Source organism: Canis lupus, chromosome 16 (assembly GCF_048164855.1).
Source record: "Canis lupus baileyi chromosome 16, mCanLup2.hap1, whole genome shotgun sequence".
NCBI classification, from domain to species: Eukaryota; Metazoa; Chordata; class Mammalia; order Carnivora; family Canidae; genus Canis; species Canis lupus.
The window spans coordinates 4,407,056-4,432,618 of NC_132853.1; the positions used below are offsets into that span (position 1 = coordinate 4,407,056).

Sequence of the window (25,563 nt, forward strand, 5' to 3'; positions counted from 1 at the left end):
GGCCACAATCGCTGACCCCTCCCCTGTCCATAATGTATCTCCAGGAAGAAGCTCTGGACAGAGCCCTCTCACACTCAGCCCTAATACGCTCCACACAGACACCTGCCACCCAGAGCTCTTGCCAAGCAGGGGAGCTCCTCACACCAGGAACTGGACAGAGCTGGGCTCTGGGGTCAGAGAAATCTGGGCTAAATCCTTGCTTGGCCACTTGTTTGCTGTGTGACTCTAGGATGGTAACTTCACTGCTTTTGGTAATAGTGATGATGGGCAGCTTGTATTTGTTGGACCATCCTGGTAGGTAGTCTACAAGCTTTATGTGCCCAATGCTGTTGACCTTACACAACACCCCAAGAAGGTGGGACTATTATCCCATTATACATATAGGGAAACGAAAACTCAGAAACTAACTACTGGGGATCACATGGCTTATATTATGGCTGAGCTAGGATTTGAATGGACCACTGACTCAGTTTCCCCACCTGGAAAATAAAGATAATAATCCTTGACTGGAAATGGGGGCATTAAATAGGACAGTGAAAGGACATGGAAGATGTTTCAATAAATGATGGCTATTTTCATTTGACCTTTGCAATTTAAGTACAGGAGTGACTATTAACCCCATTCTCCAAAGGGGAAACTGAGGCTCTAGTCCCCGTAGTCCCTTGTTGTACACACTCCCCTAACATCACCCCACACTTGGACATCCCAGCAGCTTCCTTATTAGGCTTCCTGTCCTGATCTCATGCCTTTCAATCATGTCTCCTCTGGGCACCCAGAACTGTCTCTCATTCTGCCATTAAAATAATGTATATTTAACTTTTACTTGATTATATAATAAATTCAGGATAAATACATATAAAAGAAAAGTATAAAAAGAAAAAAAATTTTTAAGATTTTATTTATTTATTCATAAGAGACAGAGAGAGAGAGGCAGAGTCACAGGCAGAGGGAGAAGCAGGCTCCATGCAGGGAGCCCGACGTGGGACTCGATCTTGGGTCTCCAGGATCATGCCCTGGGTCAAAGGCAGGTGCTAAACCGCTGAGCCATCCAGGGATCCCTAGAAAGAAAATTTAACTCACATGTAATCCCATACCATTATCTATTTGGGTTAACTTCTGTCATTTTATGATTTGCTCATTCATTCATTAATTCACTCATTCTTTAGAGAGCCCCTACTCTGTGCTAAGCCTTATGCGTGATGCTGCGGAAAAAGTGGTGAACAAGACTGACCTGGTCCCTGCAGGGGACCCCACAATGAGCTCAACATAATGGAAAGAGATTGATATCCAACAGATAAGCACATCTATAATATTGAATCTCAAGTATAAAATGTGCTGCACCACATATTTAAAGGATTATACACCATGACCAAGTGGAATTTTTTCCTGGAATGCAAGGGTGGTTTGATTAAGAATCAAATGTGTCAGGGATCCCTGGGTGGCGCAGCGGTTTGGCGCCTGCCTTTGGCCCAGGGCGCGATCCTGGAGTCCCGGGATCGAATCCCACATCGGGCTCCCGGGGCATGGAGCCTGCTTCTCCCTCTGCCTGTGTCTCTGCCTCTCTCTCTCTCTCTGTGTAACTATCATAAATAAATAAAAAATTAAAAAAAAGATTTATAAAAAAAAAAGAATCAAATGTGTCACATTAACATAATGAAGAGGGAAAAAACACACATGATCACCTCTCAGTTGACACAGAAACAGCATTCGACAAATTCAACACCCTTTCAGATTAAAAAACAACACTCAAACAACTAGGAATAGAAAGAAACTACCTCAATATAATAGAAGCCATATATGAAAAACCCACAGGAAGCATCATACTCAATGGTGCAAGATTGAAACCTTTCCCCTAAGATCAAGAACAAGGCTAGGAAGCTTGCTTTTGCCATTTCTATTCAAGATAGTACCAGGCATGCTAGCCAGAGCAATTAGACAAGAAAGAGAACTAAAAGATATCCAAACTAGAAAAGAAGAAGTAAAATTATCTCTGCTTACAGGTGATATGATCTTATATGTTGAAAACCCTGAAATTACACATATACACAGGCAAAAACACGGCTAGAATTAATAAATTCAGCAAAGTAGTAGGATACAAAGTCAACACACAAAAATCAGTTGCATTTCTGAACATCAACAATGAACAATCTAAAAAGGAAACTAAGAAAACCATCCCATTTACAAAGGCTTTCATAAAAGAATAAAATATTAGGAATTAACTGAGAAGATAAAATTTTGTACAATAAGAATTACCAAAACAATTCTGAAAAGTAATTAAAGATGACAAATAAATGGAAAGATATCCCATGTTCATGGATAGGAATAATATTTCTAAGATAGCAATACTACCCAAGACAATCTACAGACTTGGTGCAATCTCAACAACCTTTTTTAGACATAGGAAAAGTCGTCCCCCAAAACTAAAATTCATATAGAATTTCAAGAGACCTCAAATAGCCAAAACAATTCTGAAAAAGAAGAACAAAGTTGGATTCACACTTCTGGACCTCAAAATTTACTATAGATCTACACTAATCAAAACAGTGTGGTACTGACACAAAGACAGACATATATGGCCAATGGGATAGAATAGAGGGTCCAGAAATAAACCTTCATGTGTAATGGCCAAATGATTTTCAACACAAATGCCAAGACTAGTCAATGGGGAAAAGACAGTCTTTTCAACAAATGGTTTGGAGAAAACTGGGTATCTGCATGCAGAAGAATGAAGTTGGACCATATGATCCAGCAATTCCACGTCTGGGAATATAATCAAAATAATGAAAACTAAAAGGCAAAGTGCAATAGGAGAAGGGAAAAGAAGACATAAACTTTAATGTTATTTTATACCACTTTTGAATTTTGTTCCACATGCCTTTTATAACTTTGAATTTCTTTTTTTTTTTTTTTTAACAGAAACAGTCTTTTATTTATTTATTTATGATACGGAGAGAGACAGGCAGAGATACAGGCAGAAGGAGAGGGAGAAGCAGGCTCCATGCACCGGGAGCCCGACGTGGGATCCGATCCCGGGTTCCCAGGATCGCGCCCTGGGCCAAAGGCAGGCGCTAAACCGCTGCGCCACCCAGGGATCCCTAACTTTGAATTTCTTTAAAAAAAATAGATCACTTTCAAGAAATAAGTCATGTGCTTTTCCAAATATTATGGTTTAAAAATTTCTCTTTGGGACAAAGTTTTGCTATCTCTTCACCTGGAATTAAAATCCTAAAAGTCATCACTTCCAGCTATGTGAATTTAACAAGTGGCCTCAGGTTCTCTGAGCTCCACATTCTTCATCTACGCTATTCAGGTGGGAACAACCCCGTGAGAAATTAAAACAATATGTATTTACTGCCCAGCATGCAATGGGTGCTCAGATCTTCCCACCTGAACTTGACCAGGGCCCTCATGCTCAGCTCAGCCTGAGCATCCTCACTCTCTGACCACATCAGAACCACCTCGAGCCCTGGCATCAGTTGAGACTTCTCCCTCTGGGGATGACCCTGAACAGATCTGGCCCCAGGTGTGGCTAGGAAGTCCCCTCCACAGGGGACAGGAGACTGAAAATGGTGGCCTCAGGGAAGATGTCCCTCTTTGGGGCTCGAGTCCTGCAGCCCCCATCCATCCCCTGCCAGCCAGCCAATGCATCTGACGCCCATGTGTGTGCTTCTCCAGCCAGAGGTTTGGGTTCCTTGTTTTATGGCTTTTTAATCCTTACTTGGCAGAAAGGAAGTGGTGGGTCCGCCCGGCCACGCAGAGAGTGGCCAGAGGATCTGCAAACGAAAGATTCATGGACCATCAAATGGGACCTGGGCCTCTGAGGCTGCCCTAGCCCTTCACATGGAAATAAATCACCACCAGGGAAGAAAGATAAAAGGTGCCGGGATTCAGGATCCGTCTTATGAGAAGCAATGTGCAGAGGGGGACTTTTTCCCTGAACTCCTGCAGAGCTGGGCTGACGATGTCCCAGAGGCTCCTGAGACCTGATCCTCATACACCTTGCCCAGACCCAAAAGGCATGCAACCTGTGCAGTCACACACAGCCTCATACCTAGAAGGTTCCCATGCTTGGCCTAATGCTCTGCTGTTGCCACCTTGAAATTTGTACTAACTTTTGAGCAGAGGGCCCCACATTTTCGCTTTGTGCTGGGTTCTGAAAATTATATATCCAGCTGTACCTGGCCAGGAGTGGCTTTGGGCACTCACTGGCGGGTACTTATCTGGCACAGCTTACACCTCCAGAGACAAGGATGGCCCTCCTCCTCCTGGGGTAGCCTCTGAGTCTGCTAACAGGCAAGTAAAGCTCAGAGATCTTATCTCATGTTGTTTGACAGAATGACTGGGGTCTAACTGTCCTGGCTCCCCACTAGCTGTGTGACCTGGGGACTATTACTGCACTTCACTTTCCTTGTCTGCAGAATGAGGGTAGTAGTAGTAGGGCTAATGTGAGGGTCTGATGAGATGATGCATACATGGTGCCTGGCACATACTGCTTCTGTACCTAATCAACAATAGCTGTTATTATACATGATTGGGAAAAGCTTCTTTCTATTGGGTTGGGATCTGCAGGCTTGAAGATTGGTTAAGGAGAGGAGATAGAAGATGGTACATGCAACACACACACACACACACACACACACACACACACACACACACTATAAAGTCAAACCTGCAAACTTCACCTGGGCTCCACCCATCATGTACCTTGTTCTCTGCTGCCATCTGCTGTCATGAATCAGGCATTGCATCACCACTGGGGCTGCAGGACACCAAGTTTCATTTGTTCTTATAATAATTAGAAGATAATCTAATCATCTGACAGTTCACTGAAGGCCTGCTGTGCAGGCATGGGGACTCTGCAGTGAACAAAAGACAAAGCCCCTGCTTCTTGGAACTGGTATTTTTGTGGGAGAAATGGATAATAAGTAAGAAAACCAATACTTTGATGTCAGCTGGTGATAAGCACACTGGAAAGAGGGCGGGGAGGCAGAAGGTGGGGAACAGAGCCAGTGGGCTCTCAGTGGAGCCAGAAGGACAAAGTCCACCATCCTGGGGCAGGGGCAGGAGGGTGACAGGCTGAAAGGCAGTCAGGGAAGGGGACTTGGGGTAGGCTCTGTGGCTTGTCAGGTCCCATCGGCCTGGCTCCTCAGCCCTACCCCATTTCCTGCACAGCTCAGGGCAACTTCCTCCCTGACCAAAGCCTTAGTCTCCACATCTGGAAAATGGGGAGAATAGCACCCACTTCTCAAACTAGTGCTGTTGTGAGGATTCCGTGGGATACTGGAGGGAGAAACAAGTTGTGAATTATACTATTCTTATCCATTATAATCTTCTCCTTGTTAGCTAACACTGCTATGTACCTACTAAGGAATCTGCTAAGCTCTTGCATAAATTACCTCAATGAATCCTAAAAAAAAAAAAAACAAGAGACACCTGGGTGGCTCAGTTGCTCAGGTCATGATCCCAGGATCCTGGGATTGAGTCTCGCATTGGGTACCCACAGGGAGCCTGCTTCTCCCTCTGCCTATGTCTCTGCCTCTTTGTGCATCTCTAATGAATAAATAAATCAATAAAATCTTTAAAAAAAAAAACAACGCTGCTATGTAGGTACTGTGATTACGGACCCCTTACAACAGAGAAAATTGAAGTCCAAGAACGCCCAGCACAGTGGCAGCAGAGGGGTTTGGGAAGTGTGTTTGGAAACAAGGCCTGTCAGCAGGAGGCTGAGTGTCTGGCCCTCCTCCAGAGTGGCACCTGAACCACCCTCTGGTCTTCACCACCCTGACGAGAGACAGCAGGGGGAGAAGGAAGGGCGTCCCTCACGGCCAGCAGACCCTGGGCTCCCACCTCCACTATTCAGGGAAACGCCACCTGTGGAGCATGACTCACAACAGTGCCACCCTCCAGATGCAGGGGTGACTTCCTGGACCTGTACAATTAAGTCATTCACTCTAAGCCACCCCGTCTGACCCTGGATAAGCTGCCTGTTCTCTCCAGCCTCAGTTTTCTCATCTGTAAAGTGGGGGGGAATAAGCAGGATCACTGGCAAGCTTGGGAAGCGACAGAGTTAGGTGATGGAAATGGAGACATGCTGTGCACACAGGCCCAGCCATCACTGCTCTTTTCTAAGCAGCAACGTGAGGGACTTTTCATCCTCACAGTACTCAACTCAACCTGGTATGTTTGGAAGTTTTCAGGTTTTAGCACTGAAGGTCCAGCATCACAGGAAATCCCTCAGTTCTGGGCAAACCTGTAAGGCAAAGAATGTTTTCTACGAGTTCTGGGTGAGGAAACGGAGGCTCAGTGTAGATATGTGCTTGCTCAGCATCCCACAGCCAGGAGGGGGCCCTGGTCTGTGCACTTCAGAGCTTTCCTCTAGCTAAGGCACCTGGCTGGTCCCTGTGGAAAGTGGAAGCCATGGAAGGTTCAAGCTGTGGCAGGCTCATGCCCAGGAGCTCACTGGCCACCCAGGCAGGCCTGTACTGTGCAGCCACAGAGGAGTCAGCCAGTGAGACACTTCAGAGAAGGACAATCTGAATGAACAGCAAAACACCCTGTTACACTCCCTTTCTTGTTTAGGTTTCAACTTTGAAAACACAAATGCCTCAAATAAGTTCAACATGGGCTGGAGGCCCAAGAGACTCAGGCCCCAATTGCTTCCAAATGGAGCAGTAGACCTCACCTCCCAGAACCTGTGATCGATGTACATATGGCTTCAGATGTCTGAGTGTCCCTAGCAGAGCAGGATGGGCCGGGCCATGAGGTGGGAAGGGTAGGCTCAGACTCACAGTTGACAGACCAGGGGCAAACCCCAGCCCTGACCTCCTACTGTCAGCTACCACTCACTGAGTGATCACTGAGTAAGCCCACAGACATCACTGGATTCTCACTGTGGCTTGGTGAGGTAAGACCAAGTATCCCCATTCTACATATGGATAAACTATGGCTGAGAGTCCACACGACTGGTCCCAGGTCACACCCAGTGGTAAGTTCCTGAGCCAGGGTCCTACAGCCTGGAAGCCCCACTGTTGGCCTGCATATCCTACCTCGTGCATACCCGAGGTGTGACCTGGGTGGGTCTCTGCCCTCTGTGTCTTGGTTGCTCATCTGGAAGGTGGGAGCAAGAGTCCACACCGCCAAGTTTGTTGACAAGACTCAAAGAGACTGAGGTTGGAAAGCACTCAGGGATGGGGTCAAGGTGAAGGCATCACTGGTATCCGGGGACAGTTAGTTACCTGCACATTCAAGTACACGATTTTCTCCCACATTTTTGCTGCCACTGTGGCATGTGAGAGCAAGGAGGGCTATTCACTGAGCACATACTACACACTGGGTCCTGCTGCATCATGTTTTGTGCACATTAACTCATGTAATTCTCACAACACCCCCAAGATAGGCACCCTCATCACCCTCCTCGGCAATTTACAGGTGCAGGAATTGAGGCCCGAAGAAAAGGAACTTACGAGCCAGCAATCACTCAGTGACTACGTGGCGGGCCTGGGATCTGAATTCAGGCAGGCTGGGCGGTTTGATTTCATAGGATAGAGACTTCTGGAGGCAGCAGGGGCCCCCGGGGACAGGGGCAGGATGCTGGAAGCCTCTGCCGGGGCATCTGGGGCACAGTGGACACTCAGGTCGGCCCCCAGGAGGGTGAGGCTAACCCCCTTCTGTTTTCCCTGTAAAGTGGGTGGTGAGGCCCCAGAGGAAAAGAAACTAGGGTGCAGGGATGGAGGGTGCGGGGGCACCCAGAGTGGGAAGGAGCCGAGCTACGTCAAGCTGTCAGGACAACCTCACTGAGGGGCAGCCTAGACCAAGGAAGCACTGGGGATGGGGTGCCTGCTTACCAAGCCTCAGTTTCGCCATCTGTAAAGAATGCGGGTGGAGTCCCTGACCTAGAGGAGGTCACAGACTGGAGACAGAACCCTAGGTGAAGGCTAGGCTGGGCAAGTTCAAGGACGGAGGGTGGCCTGTGCTGTGAGGGACAGAGGGGGCCCTGGGGAACCAGCCTTCAGGGAGCTCGAGCGGTTGACCTGGGAGTGTGAGGGCCTGAGGGCTGGGTGGGGGCCAGGGGAGAGAAGGAGGGCCCAGACAGGGGCCTGGGGCTGAGGTTCAGGGCTCGCAGGAGGCAGCAGGCAGGGTCCTCACTCACAACTCAAATCTCCCCTGGACAGGCAGGGAAGGGCTGGATCCGGAGCCGGGAGGACAGGACAGGCCAGGCCAGCACGGAGGCAGTGGTCAGCGGGCAGGGGCGGGGGAGGGGCCACAGATGGGAAGCAGGTGGGGGGTGGGGGAGGCAGGAGACAGATGAGGCCTGGACAAGGAGGAAACAGAGAACAAGATGAGAGATAAGATTTCAAAGGCGCGTCAGACGGTGGCAGCCGCAGAGGAGCAGCTCCTGGACAGGGTAAGGCAGGGGTGGGGGGGGTGGTTAGGGCTGAGAGACCTGAGGAGGGGAGGGTGCAGGGGGCCGGGAACAGCTCTAGACTCGGTGTCCCCTGGGACTGCCCCACCACATCTCCAGTCCTGCCTTGCCGTCCCCAGCCATAGTCTACTGTGTCCCTGATTCTGTCCGGTTGAGAATTGTGCCCACTGTTCAGGGGTAGGCCTGGTTACCACCCCCTGCATCCTCAGCCACCGTGTGGTCTCAGCCTCTCCCCGGCTGTGCCCCTGTGGCACCGCCCTAGTCTGCCCATGCCCGGGGACGGCACTCTTGCTCCGAGCAGTCAGTATCCCCATGGAAGGGCCTGAATGTACCTTCGCCCCCACCCTAGCCTGTTATTCACATCTCATCCTAGGTGGCCTGCGGATGGCTATGGGGACATGGGGCATGCAGATCCTGCAGTAGCTCCTGACCTGCAGACATCAGCCCAAAGCCCCTGCTTCCCCCTCCACCCCTCTGCACCACAGGTGTTAGCACCTTGTGTCCCGGGTTGACACCCAGCTCTACCTCATACTTGCTGGGAGCCCTTGGACAAGTTGTCCAGTTCATAGGAACTCAAGTGCGGAGAGATTGATGGCACTACCTGCATCCCAGGGTTGGTGTTAGGAGCCAGTGAAGAAATGACACATGGTAGGGCTTTGTTGAATTGTCATATGATCCCCTCCTCACAACCCTACAATCTCTGTGGCCCTACTGGAAGTAATGGGGTACAAAGAACCCAACTGGAGGGTAAGACCCTGGGGTATCCAGTGGCATCACGCAGTTGGAACCCAGAGTGGTTGGCCTGGGTTGAATGACAAGTGTCACTGTCCCACTGGTGCCAATTTTTTAGCCAACCAGTGCCAAATCCCTGAATGGGTACCGGCTGGAGAGAGACCCACATCAAGGGTCACTCTGGACTCTTGGTAACCATGACAATGATGCAGGGAGTGAGCCCAGTGTATGGAGCGGGTGAGGACCTAAATCTTAGCCAATGAATCCAATGTGGGTCAGGAGTTTCACTTGTGTGTTATGACAAGCAAATCCAGCTTGTGCCCCAACAAGCACAGCCCAAGCCGTGCATGCAGAGGGATGCAGGCCTTCAGGAAGCATGTACCTGGCCCTGTAATGCAGCAGGCATTATTCTAGGGATGCAGCAGGGAGCAATTCTGACCCATATCCCTGTCCTCGTGGCACTCAGGTTCTAATAAGGCGAAGACAGGCACTAGACAAAATTAATAAGCAAAGAATACAGTAGGTTAGATGGTGCTGAGTGCTCCAGGAGAAGGAGGTGAGGAGTGCTGGGGTGGGGAGCAGGGTGCATTACAAAGAGGTCACAAGCATGGAGGCCAGTTAGGAGGCCACTGCTGTCATTTGAGCAGACAGTGATAGTGCCCTGGACCAGATACATGTGAAGGGGTCAGGGCGTGGGAGATATGCTCAGAGTCAGGATATACTTGGGATTGCTGAGAAGGTTTCCCAATGGAGTAGAGTGTGGAGTGAGAGAAAAAAGCAAGGTCTTTGGCCTGAGCAAGTAGCTGGAAGGACTGCCCTTTACAGAGATGGGACCCGGTGGGGTGGGGGTTCCATGTTGATCTTGAACTTCTGCACAGAGGAGCAGGTGGGTGAGGTGGACGGCAGGCCTGTGCGGTGGGTGGCAGTTTGCAGTGTTTGCAGAAATACCACTCTGTGCGGGTGGGCAGCATGGGCAGCACATCACAGCAGAGGGGATGGAGCACAGGTGGACAGAGAGCAGCTCCTGGCACAGCAGGTTTAGGATGTGACCACCCAGAGGGGCAAGAGAGAAGAGTGCAGAGGAGTGCAGAGCAGGCGCTGAGCTGGGTGGGTAGAGCCAACAGGGCAGGTGTGAGGGTGGGGAAGGTGGCCTCAGCATGCTCCTTTGAGAGTCCTAGGACACATCAGGCCAGCAAGGATGGTCTTCCACAGCCTCTGACATCAGGGCAAATGGAGCAATGTGCAGAACCTAGAGTCAGGCCAAATTTGAACCCAGCCCCTCTACTTCCCAGCAGGCAACCCTGGGCAACTCGGTCTGAGACCTCTACAGTATAGTGAGACCTCAGGGATAGCGCACTGGGAGCTCTCAAGCCTCTGCTTTCTGTGCGTTAGAGCAAACCCAATTCACTTTTGTAAATAACTTTATCTTGGTTAGTGTTTAGCAGATTACTTGCCAGGTATTCTGCTAAACACTCTATGGATTATCTTGTTTAATCTTTATCCTAATCTTAACCATAACCCTCTGTCATTTAAATGCTAATCACTGAATAGCAGTCAGGGCCTGCCTGGCTATAAGCCATGGGACTTCTATTCAACCCTCTGAGGTAGAATGGCCATGAAAAGGGCACACTGTGGACACAGGTACAGCCCCTGGCTGCATGAGGTTAGGAGCTATAGCACAGGATGTGGAAAACTACTCAGCAATGAAGAGTAAGGAGCTACAGATAAGGACAATTATTTGGATGAGTCTCCAGGGAATTGTGTGGAGTGAAAAAAGCTAGTCCCACAAAGTCACATATCGATTCCATTTATATATTTGAAATGACAACATTTTAGAAATGAAAAATAGATTAGTGGTTGCCGGGGGTTAAAATGGGAGGGGTAGGTGGGAGAGGACATGGTTATAAAAGGGCAAATACCAGGAGGGTCCTGTCACAAGGAACTGTCCAGCAAGTTGACTATGGTAGTAGGTGTATGTGTATGTGATAAAATTGCACAAAACTAGACACACACACACACACACACACACACACAAATGAGCACAAGTAAAATAGGGGAATCCCATCAATATCAATTTCCTGATGGGGATATGTTACCATTGGAATAAAACTGGATACAGGGCATAGATAAATTATTATTTCTTACAACTGTATCTGAATCTACATTTATCTCATTAAAAATGTTTAATTAAAAAAAAATGCCTGGGGTGCCTGAGTGGCTCAGTCAGTTAAGTGTCTTGCCTTTGGTCCTGGGATCAAACCCTGCATGGGGCTCCTTGCTCAGTAGGGAGTCTGCTTCTTCCTCTTGCTATGCCCCTCCCCCTGCTTGTGTGCACTCGTGTGCTCACACTCTCTCAAATAAATAAAATCTTTAAATAAAAATTTTAAAAAACCCAGATGTCCACCAAAGACATAGCGCCCTGGCCATTTATTCCTAGGCCAGTCATCGCCAATGGGCCAGTGCCCATGAAGACTCTTCAAGCTTATGATAATAGAAACAGATTATCTGAATACACAAAATAAAGTACACTTCTAATGTCTAGAGTTAGGCTGTCCAACAGGAGCCACCAGCCACATGTAGCCACTGAGCACTTGAAATATGGCCAGTACCTATTGACATGTCCTGCTAGACACATCACATTACATACCAGATTTCAAGCACATAATATGAATGAAAGAATATAAATTGTCTCATTAATATTTTATATTGACTACATATTGAAGTGGCATTTTTATATACTAAATTAAGTAATATATTTTATTAAAATGACTTTCATCTGTTTCTTTTTTAAGGGACTCCTAGAAAACTCTAAAGCACATGTGTTTTATGCATTTCTATTGGACAGCACTGCTGGAGAGCAACCAGAATTATCTGCAAGTATCATCAAATCATGAAGATTCTGACCGGAGCTCACCCCCTGGCTTATGTCATTGGATGTTTTTTCTGACTTCCCCAAGAAGCACTTCGTATTGGCTGTATCTCTGCAGGACCCAGAATTGGTTCTGCGTGGTATCAGAAACCAGAGAGCCTCACAAGGCTTGGCCCCAGGTCTCCACAAAGGTCAAGACGCAACCAGTGGGAGCCACAGACTCATGTTCTGTCTGATGTAACACACTTCCAATGGTGACCACTGCATAGTGTAGAGAATCACTATGTTATATGCCCAAAAATAACCTAACATTGTGTGTCACCTGTACTCCAATAATTAAAAAATAAAAGATAAAATACTCTACCTTTCTGAAACTTGTGGCTAATAAAAAAAAGAAAAGAACACTTTTATTTCTTTCTTTACTAAAAGAAAAAAAAAACCCTATAAGCATATGTTCTTTCTAGGTTTCGTCACAGGGGACCTAGGGGGTCAGGCACAAAGGTCATTCTCACCTTGGGTCCCAGGACAAATGTCACCTCCTCAGAGAGGAGGGTGTCTGTATGGACACACACACACACACACACACACACACACACACACACACAAATGAGCACAAGTAAAATAGGGGAATCACATCAATGTCAATTTCCTGATGGGGATATGCTACCATCGGAGTAAAACCGGGTGTCTGTATGGACACCCTTAAGCACTCTGCTGCCTTGATTCCAGCCAGACACAGGGGTGATGGGACAATGCCTCCCTTGGACTGGACCATGATTAGCTCATTTCCAGCATTAGGGCTTCTCCCTACATACTACACAGTGGAAACCCCCTTGGAACTCATGCATTTGCAACCCAAATGTGCAGGAAGAGATAACCACTGAGAGGGATAACCACTGAGTAGTGAGTGGAGTAAGCCTTTGACCACAAGAGGACTAATCCAGGGGGCAGACACCTGTCCTACAAGACTGAGCACACACTGTCCCTTGATGGCAGTGGCCAACTTGATGACACATCTTCATGCTGGCTCTCTCTCCTCCCTGATTCACTCTGCGTCCCTTATTCCCATAAAGTACTTATGCTGCAGCTTTGTCTCAGGCCCTACTTTCTTGGGGAGCCCAGGCCAGGACAGAGACCCCATCCCGATCCTGGCTGCTTGGTCCAGAGTGGCCCTCCCAGCCCCAGCCCCCGAGTTCCCCCAACTCAGCACTTGCATCCTCTTTTTACAGCATCTTCTATGCTTCTATGATCATGCTCAGGTTCCATGCGCATTCCATCCCCAACACCTAAAACTGGGCCTAGTACATACTTGGTGCTCAGAAAATGTTTGTCACTTGAGGCCCTGCCCAAGCCTGACTGTTCCTCTCAGAGCAGGAGTCTGGGAAATTCAGACTGTTTGTCAGCTGGCACCAGGTACACTTAGCATAGAACATTGAGTAAGCTCTTAGGCCTTTATTCTGGGGAGAAAAGATGCTACCCTTCTTAAAAATAAGATTTTACTGGGTGCCTGGGTGGTCCCATCGTTTAAGTGTCTGCCTTCAGCTCAGGTTATGATCCCAGGGTCCTGGGATGGAGACCATGTCGGGCTCCCTGCTCGGCGGAGATCTGCTGCTCCCTCTCCCTCTACAGCTCCCCCTGCTTGTGCTCTCTCTCTCTTTCTCTCTCTCTCTCATCAAATAAATAAAATATTTTTTAATAAATTTATTTATTTTTATTTTTATTTATTTACGATAGTCACAGAGAGAGAGAGAGAGGCAGAGACATAGGCAGAGGGCGAAGCAGGCTCCATGCACCGGGAGCCCAACGTGGGATTCGATCCCGGTCTCCAGGATCGCGCCCTGGGCCAAAGGCAGGAGCTAAACCGCTGCGCCACCCAGGGATCCCAAATAAATAAAATATTAAGAACAAATCAAAGGTTTTACTTTTTGGATCCACCCAGACAGGTGCCTTGCTCTTGAAGGTCAACAAAGAAGCAAGTATTAAAATCCATCGGTCAGCACTCAGACCAATTCTGGGTACAGTTAATCCCCCCTGGAGCCTTGATTGTCAGGAGCTTCTGAACCCCGGGGTCATTAGGAAGGATCACCAGGCCTCAGGGAGCAGCCTGGGGGAGTTGACAACAGGGGCTTTCTTTTGCAAAGCGCCAAAGGTAAGCGTCCCAGGTGCTGAGCTGCTGTGATCTCCTTCACCAGCCTCACAGCATGGGTTCCTCAGGGGTTGGAGAGGGAAACAAATAAGATGCCACAGGCAGGGGCGCCTGTCGCATCCTTTGTCATCATCATCATCTCCACTGTCCCTTCCCCTTATGATCCTGAACCTGTCACACCTAAGGGGCAAGCCTTGTCCTCTCACACAGACCACATCTGCCCCAAAAGGAGTAAATCCATAGCAGTGTCTCTCTACAGAGGGCAATGTCACACCCCCACCCAGGGTGCAGGTGGCATTATCCAGAGGAATTTTTGGTGATTGCAACTGCGGGAGGTTCTATGGGTTTCTAATGCTAGAGGCCAAGGATGCTTCATCCTTCAATGCATAGGACAGCTCCTCACAATAAAGAATTAATCAGAACAGTAGTAGATGAATGGATAAAGAAGATGTGGTGCATATATGCAATGGAATATTACTCAGCCATAAAAAATGAAATCTTGCCATTTATAATGTCATAGATGGAACTAGAGGGTATTATGATAAGTGAAATAAGTCAATCAGAGAAAGACAATTATATTATGTCACTACATGTGGAATTTAAGAAACAAAACAAAGGAGCGTAGGGGAGGGAGGGAAATATAAAACAAGACAAAATCAGAGAGGGAGACACACCATAAGAGACTCTTAATCATAGGAAACAAACTGAGGGTTGCTGGAAGGGAGGGGGCGGGGGAGGGGGTAACTGGGTGATACATTAAGGAGGGCACATGAGGTCATGAGCACTGGGAGTTTATATAAGACTGATGTGGGACGCCTGGGTGGCTTAGCAGTTGGGTGCCTGCCTTCAGCCCAGGGCATGATCCTGGAGTCCCGGGATCGAGTCCCACGTTGGGCTCCCCACATGGAGCCTGCTTCTCCCTCTGCCTGTGTCTCTGCCTCTTTCTCTCTGTGTGTGTCTCTCATGAATAAATAAATAAAATCTTAAAAAAAACAGACTAATGAATCACTGACATCTACCTCTGAAACCAATAATATGCTACATGTTAATTAATTGATTTTAAGTTAAAAAATAAATTAATTTTTAAAACATTTTTAAAGAATTAATCAGTCCCAAATCTCAATGAAGCCACAGTTGAGAAGCCCTGAGTTAGAGGATGTGGAGTATGTGTGGAATGTGTCCTCAGCTCCCTGCTGCACAGGGCATAATGGTGGCAGGACTCCAGTAGTCCTGGGTTTGAAGCTCGGACCCCCTTAGAGTGGCTGTGTACCCCGGGGCAAGTGAGGCGCCCCCTCTGAACCTCAGCTGTCTCAACCAAAAATGAAGAGGACACCGACCACTTAAGTGCTCTCGGGAGAACTAAATGAGGTAATGTACCAAAAGGGTATAACGGGGCGCCTGGCGGGCTCAGTGGTTGAGCATCAGCCTTTGGCTCAGGTCATGATCCCGGGGTCCTGGGATAGAGCCCCACATCAGGCTCCCCACATGGAGCCTGCTTCTCCCTCTGCTTGTGTCTGTGCCTCTCTTTCTGTGTCTCTCATGAATAAATAAATAAAATCTCTATTTTTAAAAAAAGGTTTAACTGTGTTCTTCACAAAGAGAGCTCAAGGAGTGGGGGCTGTACTACTGGGTTAATAGTACCCCCGAATTCATGTTCAGCAGGAATCTCAGCCTGTGACTTTATTTGGAACTAGTCTCTGCAGATGTAATTAGTTAAGCTAAGATGAGGACGCACTGGATTATGGTGGGCCCTGAATCCAATGACTGGAGTCTTTGTAAGAAAGGAGAGGGACACAGACCCAAACGAGACACACAGAGGGAGAAGGCCATGTGCGGACAGGGGCAAAGATCAGAGTGGCGCAGCTACAAGCCCACAAGCACCCAGAACTGCTGGCAGAACCAACAAGAGAGGCAGGAAACAGATCCCTGGCGGCCTTAGGAGAAACCAATCCTGGGGCACCTGGCTGGCCCAGGTGGAGAGATGTGTGACCCTTGATCTTGGGGTTGTGGGTTTGAGCCCCATGTTGGGCCTAGAGATTACTTAAAAATACATAAATAAATTTAAATAAATAAATAAATAAATAAATAAATAAATAAATAAATAAATAAATAAAAAGAAGGAACCAGTCTTGGCAACATCTTGATTTCAGACCCTTGGTTTCCAAGTACTGTGAGAGAATAAATCTCTGCTCTTTTAAGCCACCTAGTCGGTGGTAGTGTCCCACGGCAGCTGTGGCATGCTAACCTGGAGTGGTGGCCACACTGTGGCTGTCATCTGTAGCACACTGAGGAGATGTACCCAGAGAACGAGGTCTCCAGGATGCTAAGAGTCCCTGCACGCATTTGCCCTCCAGCACGCTGCACACAGCTCAAATACCCAGGACGTGTCTGGAGTTCAGGGGCTTTCTTCACGCATCAGGAAGAATGTCTATGTCTCCAGGTGCCCAGTTAAAGTGCACAGACTGTGAAGCCCAAAGAGGATCTCTCGAGCCTCTGGGATTTCCCTACGGCATGCTGCATGCACCATCAGCGTTATCGGTGTGCCCCACCCCCCAGGGTGTGTCCAGGGTGGCATGGTGAGTGTACCACCCAGCTCCCCACCGCATGTATCTGAAAAAGGCAAACAAATGTGGAAGGACCCAGCCACGGCACACAGAAGCCTCTACCACATACGTGTATGGTGAGAACGGCAGGTGTGACCCACCGACTGCATCCCTGGATGGAGTTTACAGCGTGAGGCGAATCTACGCCACCCTGGTGCATCCACAGCAGGCCGGGGAGGATGCTTCCCCGCAGAGATGGCTCCGACGACATGGAGCAGCTATGGCACATGGAAAGCAGAGAAGGAGGAAAATCCATTTGGGGCCAAGAGCTCTGTCTGAACTTTGTCCTTTTCTCAAGCAAAAGAAAATATTATTTCACCCTCTAAAGAACCACACATAATAACAGGCGAAATGTCAAGACCAATGTTGATATAAACCCCCAAGGAAAACAAACATCTCCGTACCTTCTCTGCGGCCTCCCCACCTCACCCTGCTCAGCTAGTTTAAACAGATCTAGCAGTGGGCAGAGGGGAGGCGGGGGGAGTGGGCAAAGTCTGCCTGGCTGGGAGAACTATGAAGGAAGCTGAGCCTCACCAGGACCAGAAGCAGAGCCTGGCCTGCTTTCAAATCCCAGCATCCATCACTGCCTGTGTGACCTTGGGCAAACAGCCTGACCTCTCTGAACCTGAGCTTCCTCATTGGCAAAGGAAAGGACAGCAGTATGGAATAATTCAGGTAGAGCACTTGAGTACAGTGCCTGGGACATGTAGGAAGTAAAAGTAGCTACCGTTGCTGATCACTACCCTCTGTCAAGCCAGGTCTCCCCGGGAGAGGAATGGGGGCCCCAAGACTGCACGACTGTGTGAAAGAACATTTCCCGAGCATCCACTAGGTGTTGGCACTAGTCTAGCTAGCTACCTTATTAGAATCAGTGCAGTCCGGAGGCAGTTACAATCCACCAGCTGCAAGAGAGGAAACAGGTTTAGAGAGATAAAGAGACTTGCCCAAGGTCATAAAGCTGGGAAGAGGAGCTGAAATTTAAAACCAGGTCTGTCTGACTCCAAGAGGGATGACCCCTGAACTCACCCACGAAACTGGGGCCCCATTTCCAGTCCAAGACTCTGTGGCACTCTCTGGACCCCAGATTATATCACCAAAGAGACCCAAGTTTGGTTCCAGCTTGAAGCCCCCAGTACTGGCCCTCCCAGCTGGTCCTCCAAACTTCCAGTCCAGCTTCCTTTTTGTTTTTTTATTTTCTGAATTGGGGAGAACCCAGCAAATACTGTCAAGCTCCTTCTCTGTGCCAGACCATCAGCTGAGCCCTAGAGACTCAGAATTAAATCCTCCCTGAATCCAGCACTCAAGTCATTCCCAAATCCAGCGGAAGCGTGGGGTTGGGGGAGATAAACAGATACAACAAGACTCTTAAGATATAAATACTCACTTTCATTGGTGCCTGTATAGGCTCCAGTAGGACTGAGAGAGGGGCACCTGCATGTCCTCCGGGGGAATCCAAGGGAGGTAGCACTCGGCATAGGAAAGAAAGACTCAGCTATGAAGAGTAGTTTGCCTGGAAGACCAGAGAGGAAATGTGTTTGAATTAGAAGGAACAGGTATTACAAGGGCATGGAGGCAGGAGAGCCTCAAGTGATGGGGGTCTCCATGTAGTTCCTGTGGATATCAAGCGTGTGAGATTGGCAAGAGAGGGTAGTGAACTGATCTGAGATTCCCTGGTGAGAATGTAGGATGGAGAGGCTGGCAGGGGCCACATCATAATGGGTTCTATTGAGGTAAATTTTACTGTGAGAGCAATAGGGAGCCACTGAAGGCATATAACCAGATCACATTTGCATTTGGGAAAGATCCTCCGTGTGCAGTGGGGAGAAGAGTTCAGAGGGGAAGGCTGGAGACGGGAGGAGGCAAGAGACTATGGCAGCTGAACAGGGGCAGTGCTTGGGGGATGCTGAGGAGAGGGGATGTGTGTAAGGTAGACCCACAGGACTGGGTGCCCAATATGGAACCTGAGGAGTAGAAAATAAAGGAGAAGAGGGAGAAGTCTACAAAATGTCCCGCTTCCACCTTCTGGTAAGCAGACAGACGAGGGCTCATGAGGAGTTCCAATGGGGACGCACCCAGTCTGAGGGGCAAAGGGGGTGTCCCAGTGAGGACACCAGGACACCAGCAGGCAGTCGGCTATGGCCTTCTGGAGGGAAGCCAGGGCTGGGGTGCAGGTCACTGGGGCTGACACTTCCCAGGGAGGATGGGGCAGTGCAGGGAATGTTGTGGGCCTGATGTGGAACTCTAGAGCATGCCAGTATTTAAGACACAGAGCAAAGGAAGAAGTGTCAAAAAGTAGCTAGAGAAGGAGCAGCTGGAAGGTGGTGAGCCAGAGAAGAGATGTGAGGTGAAGGCCTGACAAACGGGACCGATGAGCCTACGTGGAGGCCATCCATGTGTCACTGCAGAGGAGAGGTGGGACAGGGGACAGAAGGCCAAGAGCTGAAGGCTGAGTGTGCGTGGGTGAGGAGGCCAGCAAGGACGGGGCTACAGGCTGGCTTTTTATTATTTAAGATTTTATTTATTGATTGATGAAAGACAGAGAGAGACAGAGACATTGACAGAGGGAGAAGCAGGCTCCCTGCAGGGGGCCCGATGCAGGACTCAAGCCCAAGACCCTGGGGATCATGACCTGAGCAGAAAGCAGATGCTCAACCCCTGAGCCACCCAGGTGTCCCCATGCTGGTCTTTTAAAAGCTTGGCAGGAAATGGGAACAGAGATAGAAGTTGGTGTCTAGCAGGAGGCTTAAGGTCAGGGAGGGTTTTTATTTCAAAACAGGACACTTGAGGCCCTGCTGCTGATTCAGAAGTTCAAGTCCCAGGAGCTGGTGGGTTGCTGGAGGCAAGGAGGTCCCTCAGAGGACGCTGCCGAGTGAGCAGGCGGAGGTCTGGGCCCAGGGGTGGGGTGGGGCTTCTGCCCTGAGACAGGGACAGAAGTGATGAGCGGGGTCAGCCCAGGGAGGGCGGTGGGGGGGAGAGGCAGCGTGGCAGGAGATGGGGTGATGTCAGCCGGGCGGGGGGCTCTTCCAGGGTAGGCTGAGGGATCCAGTGGTGCCGAGGTGGAGGGGAAGAAGCTCGGGATTCAGACTGACCCAGGTTTGCATCCCAGCCCCAGCACTCGCCAGCTGTGTGACCCTGCAGTCCCCCCACGTGGCCGTGCCCTCCCGGCCGGAGACCCGGATAGCAGCAGTCCCTGCCCCGCGGGAACACATGCACGAAAGGCATTCGGCAGGGACCGCGGCAGAGGACCGCGATCAATGTTAGTGAAGAAGAATAATAAATAATGAGGAGCTATCGAGGGGTTTTGAAGCCGGGAAGTGACAGGGTCAAATCTGTATTTTAGAAAGACCCCGCTGGAGGAGGAGGTAGCCTTGGGGAGAAACTAAGAGGTCGTGCACTTCTGGAGGTATTTCTCTGAAGTCTGTGGGAAGTTTGTAGTGTCAGGTTAAAGATTTTATTGGTTCCATGTTTGGTTTTTGATTCGCCTGCTTCCCCGGGTCCTCTGGCGTCCGATGCCGGGCTTACTGGCAGGCTCGTCACCAGCCCGGTGAATTGGATCGATCTGTGCCTTCAAGATGTATTTCGGAAGTGAAATAAACTAAAGGAGAAAGTAAATATGGAAAAATAAATAAATAACGTGGAGGGAGGATGTGAGGGCAGACCTGGGCCTGGGACTGGCAGGAGAACCGCTAGTCGGTGGTGGCCCGTGGCCCCGTGAGGAGGATGCAGGGGGTAAGGGGTGATGCCCAGCCGGGAGGGGCCGGGGGTGAGTCCCCGTGCAATCCGGTCTGTTCCTCAGGGAGGACCAGCAACAGGCTTTCAGACACGGCTCAGCCCTTCTCTCACATCCCCTGCAGCCCGAGCAGAAAAAGCCTCCATCCGGGAAGAGCACCGACAGGTCTTCTAGGAGACTCCTGGAGCCCCTGGTGAGCCTGATGGTTTAGGACTGGGTACGATGGAATAGTAGCAGTGATAATAATATTAACAATACTTAAGAGTGAGCTCTTAGTCCTAATGGGTATGCACAGCCCTCTGATGAGACAGACACTGTAATCAACCCCACTATGCAGAGGAGAAGACTGAGGCTCAGAGCATGCTGCTTGCCCAAGGCCTCAGCTTGGATGGGAGCCCCTCAAAGGGACACCCCACTCTTACCTACCCTGTTTCTCAGACCCTGGCCTGTGTGAAGCCCTAGGCAGTACTTCCTCCAGGAAGCCCCAGGGAGACTGAGATCCTTGGCCTCTAACTCAGGCATAAGGTAGAAAGAAAGCCCAAGGGAGCAGTGGCCTCCTCTTCCAGTTCTCTACTAACCTGCTGTGTGACCTCGGCCAAGTGGCTTCCCCCTTTGTACCATGGCTGCCTCCTCCTCAGTCAAGTGTGGTTCGGTGTCTAATCCCTGGGGCTGCTTTGTGGATTCCACTGGCCCCTGCCTACCGGGTCTAGCACGTAGTAGGCACTCCACAGAGGCCTGAGCCCTCTACCAGGGCTTCCCTGTCAGGGCCGATTATCTCCATGGAATCCACGCTGTGAAAATAAACATGAACTCAAGTGGCCCCAGTCTCCGTGGCAGCCAAGGGGAAGCTAGGTCCCCAGCCTGTGTCTGTTCTGGGCAAGAACAAAAGTTTCCCTGTGAAGTTGCCCCCACCCCCGCTTCCCTCTGGAGCCAGCTGGGATGGGGGGTGGTGGTAAAGGAGGTGGGCCAGGCCTGCAGCCCAGTGAGCCCAGCTGCCTGTCAAACCCCAGCCGCCCTCCCATCCAACCCCATCCCCACACTACCCAGGGCTGAGGCAGGTGAAGAGCCTCCAAACTCAGGAGCCCCAGGGCAGAAAGCTGGGTCTGGCAGTAGGACTTAAAGGAGAGAAGCTTCCCCTGGATGGGCCCTGGGGACAGAGTGTACAGGGACTTGAATCTAGGCAGGTGAATGGGAAAGCTTAGGTCTTTCTTCCAGAGCTCCACGCCATTCACTCACCAGACACCCTTCACCCCCAGCCTCCCTGCTCAGAGCTTCTCAGACTATGGGTTTTAGGAACTGGCAACAAGGGGCACCTGGGTGGCTCAGTGATTGAGCATCTACCTTGGGGCATGATCCCAGGGTCCTGGGATCGAGTCCTGCATTGGACTCCCTGCATGGAGCCTGCTTCTCCCTCTCCCTGTGTCTCTCATGAACAAATAAATAAAATCTTTAAAAAGAAAGAAACAAACAAACAAACTGGTGGGAAATGGTTGGTTCTGAAAGACGCAGCAGAACCAGCATAAAACTCTGTGTCAGAGAGAAATGGCACCAATTCTGCCTCCATCATAACTTGCCGTTAGGTGCAGGTTAGGTGCTCTCTGAACCTCCAGCTCTGCATCTGTGTCACAGAGTGGACCACCTGACTGGGGCTAAGGGGTCACCACATCCAAGTTCAGCAGCCATTTGTGCCCAATGTGGACCAGGCAGCATCCTGGGGTGGATGCAAGGGACACCCATGGCAGGTTCAAACATGTGACAACCTGAGGGAACAAGGGAGTCGGGCAACAGGAGCATGAGGTCAGAGAGGAGCAGTGACACCTGTGGGCCCCTGAGAGAGAAAAGTAGCCAGAGCCAGACTCAGCCCGGAGTTTGAGGAGCAGAGGTGGGCGTAGTCAGGATGTGGCTGCTCTGGACGGCAGCGTGGCAGTCCACGAGTGTGAACACAGCTCTCCTGCCAATGTGCAATGTGACTGCTCCCTAAGGAGGCTGAGGGCTGTGTGGAAGAAAGCCCCTCTTGACTAAACCCTAGCCTTTCCTGTGCCCAAGCAGCCCTAACTAAGCAAAAGCCAGAGGAGTGACCTCTCCTTCCCCTCCAGGGTCATCAGAGAGGGCTCAGGGAAACCCCAAGGAGAGTGGACAGTGGGCCATGGTAGAGTCCTGACATGGCCAGGGGTTACAGTAGTTTGTTCAACAGGACAGAGGCATAGGTGAGGGATGATAGAGGCGTTGTCAAATGATGATTGGGACTTATGTGAATTACAGCTCAATTACAGTTTTAAAAACTTAATTTGTGGAGCAGCCCGGGTGGCTCAGCGGTTTAGCGCCACCTTCAGCCCAGGGCATGATCCTGGAGACCCTGGATCGAGTCCCATGTCGGGCTCCCTGCATGGAGCCTGCTTCTCCCTCTGCCTGTGTCTCTGCCTCTCTCTCTCTCTCTGTGTCTCTCATGAATAAATAAAATCTTTTTTAAAATTTTAATTTGTGATTGTTCATTGCTACTTTGTAGAAATACAATTGATTTTTGACCTTAGCTTATATCTTGAAATCTTACTAAACTCACTTACTAGTTTTAGCAGCTTTTTTGTAAATTACCTTGGATTTTCTGCATAGATGATCATATCATTTGCAAACAAATGCAATCCTAGTTTTTCCTTTTGAAATAAAATGACAGCCAGGACTTAACCTGTGGGTACATGTTACACATCCCTTGGGTCTCCCTGAAATACCTACAAAAATGGGGTTCTGCAAGGTGCTAGGTCTCCTGAGTGAACAGGCTGGTGCTCAGAACTAGCAAGATCCAGCTTATTGTCATCACAGGCTGATTAATTCAGTTATGGAGATCACAGTCCCTTTCCTACAGGAGGATCACGATAATTCATGATCTGTAATCTATCTGCTGCAGAGCAGTATTTGGAGCCCACAGAACTGCACTCCCTATTGTCTGGAACAGGCATTTAAATGTTTGATCCTGGGGGCACCTGGATGGCTCAGATGGTTGGGTGTCTGCGTTTGGTCAGGTCATGGTCTCCAGGTCCTGGGACGAGCCCCACATTGGGCTCCCTGCTCGGTGGGGAGCCTGCTTCTCCCTCTCCCTCTGCCTTCCATCCTACTTGTGCTCTCTCTGTCTCTCTCCAGTGAATAAATAAAATCTTTTAAAAAATGTTTGATATTGTATTGCTATGGACTGAATGTGCCCTCCCTCAATATTCATATGCTGAAGGTTAATCCCCAATGTGATGATATTTGAAGATGGGGCTTATTGAAGGTGATCAGGCCATGAGGTGGAGCCCATGTATAGATTAGTGTCCTTATAAAAGAGACCCTAGAGAGTTTCCTACTCCTTCTACCTTTGGAGGATAAGGGGTTTATGAATCAGGAAGCATGTCCTCACCAGACACCAAATCTGCTGGTGCCTTGATCTTGGACTTTTCCGCCTCCACAACTGTGGGAAATAAATTTCTATTGTTTATAAGTCACTCGGTCTCTGATACGCTGTTTTGGCAGCCTAAAATTACTAAATGAGACATGTATTTTATTCAAAACAAGCATTTCAATAAAACTTACAAATGTAGTTTTTTCAATCTGTAAAAGTGACTTTGCAATCTTAGTCTTAGAAACTGATCATTAGAGGTACACCTGGGTGGCTCAGTGGTTGAGCATCTGCCATTGGCTCAGGGCGTGATCCCGGAGTCCTGGGATCGAGTCCCACACCAGGCTCCCCGTAGACAGCCTGCTTCTCCTTCTGCCTGTGTCTCTGCCTCTTTTTGTGTCTCTCATGAAAAAATAAATAAAATCTTTTTAAAAAAAAATAAAAGAAACTGATCATTAGAAAATTACAAAATGCACAAAGGTACAGACCAATTGATGGACAAATAATGGAGAATGCCTTCACAGCACCATTTATTCAAAAATAACTCAGGGATAATCTGAGTACTCAGCAAAACCGTGAAATGCCATGCAGCCACCACGAATGACAGCATTGTGCAGAGATATCTTCATGATGTGTTTGATTTGTATCTGAGTGAAATAAGGTATGATACAGTATTAGAGGAGAATCTCATTGTGGATTTTATAAATACATACACATAGGAAAATTTTCTGGAAGAAAATGTCAAAATATTTACTTGATTATCCCTAAGGGGTGAAATAAAGAATAGTGTGCACGTTTCCCTCTTGATTTTCCTTTTTGTTTTATCTGCATTTTCTTGCAACTATATAAACAACTACCATTTATTTAGCACGTACTTGGTGCCAAGCACTGTATCAAGGGCTTTCTATACATTTCCTCATCTAATCCTCATAACAACTCTGGGACACAGATACAGTAGCTTTGTAGGCAGGATTCTGTCCTTTGAAAGGGACAAAATACCCAACTCAAGCTGATTTAAGCAAAGAGTATTCATTACCTTGACATGACTAGCATCATGAAGGGCCCAAAAGTTGTCCAGCACAACTGGTTTCTCTTGGCTCTACTCTTCTGGAGCACATCCTCATGAAGATGCAAAAAGGCTTTGCAGCAGGGACCAGTCCACCCTCACAACCACAGGGCTATGGAAATGAGGCGGTTCGCACAGCCTGAGGGCAAGCCATTGGCTGGGCTTGGGTCCCATAACCACCTACCAACCAGTTGCTGGCCAGGTGATGGGTGCACTGATTGACTTAAACCCAGGTCAGCTGCCCCAACAAGCAGAGCCTGGGAGTAAAATCGTGATCCAGCATCGGAGAGAATTGGTACCCTAAAGCAAAAGCAGAGAAATGGATACTGGCGAGGGGTAGACAAAACAATCATCTGCGCAATTATCTCCAACTTGCTGATGAGGAAGCTGGAGTTCAGAGATGGGAAATAGTCTGTTCAGAGTCATCTAGATAGTAAGGGTGGAGGGGGAGTTGGAACCCTCATTGTCTCACTTGAGAGACCATAAACTTATTTATTACATGTTATTGCTTTCCACGATGGCTTTATACATTATTTTTATTAATTCAGAAACAAAATGAAATCATTAGCCCCCATCAGTGGTTTCAGGCTACCTGGCTGTGTAAGGTGCAGATGGGGTCAGAGCA

General features: G+C 49.0%; 1 long non-coding RNA gene across 2 annotated transcripts; it reads right to left on the reverse strand.

Annotated features, from left to right (window-relative positions):
- Nucleotides 1–919: 919 nt before the first annotated feature.
- Nucleotides 920–18,431, reverse strand: LOC140605740 (uncharacterized). Of its 2 annotated transcripts, none has more exons than XR_012008304.1 (3): nucleotides 18,157–18,431; nucleotides 16,874–16,990; nucleotides 920–1,058 (listed from the first exon to the last, which is right to left on the reverse strand). It is a non-coding gene; the product is annotated as an uncharacterized lncRNA (long non-coding RNA). The 2 variants fall into 2 exon arrangements; XR_012008303.1 differs by having other exon boundaries at nucleotides 930–1,058; nucleotides 16,843–16,990.
- Nucleotides 18,432–25,563: the final 7,132 nt, after the last annotated feature.